Here is a 1,878-nt window from a genome sequence, read left to right on the forward strand (position 1 = left end):
AAATGTCTTTATTCCCCTGCTCTGTTCTTGGACGTGGTGGAAATCACCCCAAACAACCCCGTTGAGCGACGGTGAAGAGTGAGGCTGTTCTCCCACACAGGGAACACTTGTCACATACAGAACTTCAGGGCATCTGACGTCAGGCATGAGTGCCTTCCGTTGTAGGACCCTCAGGGCTTACGCGTCCTATTTTGTTTGTGTCTCTCTTGCCTCTTTCAATCTAGGCCCATCTCCCCAAGGAGGCGGGCCAGTTTCCAGGTAGAAAACCCCACATTCTGCATTTGTCTGATTGTTCCCTTTGGGGACGGGTGCTTTGCCTCCTTCTCCTGCATTTCCTGCAAACTGGAAGCATCGGTTCGTTTTAATTTCTGGGGTTGGGTGTGAGAACGTGTGGTTATTTTTATTTTCTGATACCTGACGATTTTCTCCTTCCTCTTCCTGAGGAAATTCAGGTGAGAACAGACAATGGCAGACGGCAGGTGGATGGAGACACGTCTATTAACCCCTCCCCCTGCAAGAGTTGCTGAAGTCACGTGCTGCCCCTGGTTTTCTCCGGGGCGGATCTGCCTCTCACTGCGGGGACTGCGGGGACTGCGGCCTCGGTGATCCCACCCGAAGTTTGTCCCGCCGCAATTCCGGAGCCCCTGGCCTCGTCGCGGGGTCACATGGTGTCTGCGATCCAGTTCTGGTTGGAGAGGAAGCCCAAACGGTAATAAACTCGACACTGATTTCATTTTCGGGTAGAAAAGAATATTCCTGCAACTTTTCTCTTCCGTAAAAGGCGTTTTTTTCCTTTTGTCTATAGCTTCTTTTACAGTGCTGATTCTGCTTTCTCGTTCTTCCCTGCCTCTCGACCCTGAAAACCCGCAGAAGGGGACAGTTCATGTGGACTGAGAACCCAAGTCTCTGCCTGGGCAGCAGCCCCGCCCCTCCTGCCAATTATTTACCGGGAAATTGGATTCGACTTTATCCAGAGTACCTTAATGTCCCTTGATGTGTCCAGTTTCACAACTGGACACATGTTCTTGCGTTTACAAGGAAGTCAGTAAACTGAACGGTACTTTTATGGAAATTTCGAATTTGCCTGTCATTGACACACTTTCCCTTGCACAAGGCTAAAACACAAATACGTTCTTCATTTAAAAATAAAGAACGATCCTATTTAAAATTAGTAAAAAGTGACCCTCTGTAGGCCTGCACTCTAACCGGCATGGCCGTGAAGGGAGGCTGTCCCGGAGCGTGACGCGGGCTTGTATCCGTGGGCTCACGGGGTCCTCGACCACGGCCCCAGGGCCTGGACCAGATGCCGCCCACCTCCCCGGGTTCAGTCAGCAGGCAGCGTGGTGCCCAGAAACGGGGAATCATTCGTAAGACAGCCACACCATCCAAGGCAGAAGTCAATCAAACGACATTTCTTTTCTGGACTCCTGCCACGCTGTCATTGTCCCCTAACCCACAGGCTCCAGGGTCATGCCCCTGAGAGCGGGTCGTTTTCCTCCCCAAGCTGTGTCCCCGGCTCTGACCACGCATCCCGCCCCGGGGATCCCATCTCTGATCTCTGATGTCAGGCTGGAAGGTGTGGTGGCCACATGGGGTGGGGTACTGTCCCCCAAAGTCATGTCCGCCTGAGCCTGTGAATGTGACTTTATTTGGAGATAAGCTCTTTGCAGACACAATCAAGTCACGATGAGGCCACACCCGCCTGGGGAGGGTCCTCACCCATGGTGACTGGTGTCCTTTGAGAGGGAGGGAAGTCAACACACACGTGAAAGGTGAAGCCACGTGAGGATGGAGGCAGAGACCGCAGGGCTGTGGCCACAGGTCCAGGACCGTCGCAGGAACCGGAGGGGCCAGGAAGGACTCTCCTGTGGAGCTTCC

General features: G+C 53.4%; 1 long non-coding RNA gene across 1 annotated transcript; it reads left to right on the plus strand.

Annotated features, from left to right (window-relative positions):
• Nucleotides 1-569: 569 nt before the first annotated feature.
• LOC122468551 lies at nucleotides 570-1,072 on the plus strand. Its single transcript, XR_006293278.1, has 2 exons — nucleotides 570-709; nucleotides 871-1,072. It is a non-coding gene; the product is annotated as an uncharacterized LOC122468551 (long non-coding RNA).
• The last annotated feature ends 806 nt before the right edge of the window (nucleotides 1,073-1,878 follow it).

This window comes from Prionailurus bengalensis, chromosome A1 (genome assembly GCF_016509475.1).
Source record: "Prionailurus bengalensis isolate Pbe53 chromosome A1, Fcat_Pben_1.1_paternal_pri, whole genome shotgun sequence".
NCBI classification, from domain to species: domain Eukaryota; kingdom Metazoa; phylum Chordata; class Mammalia; order Carnivora; family Felidae; genus Prionailurus; species Prionailurus bengalensis.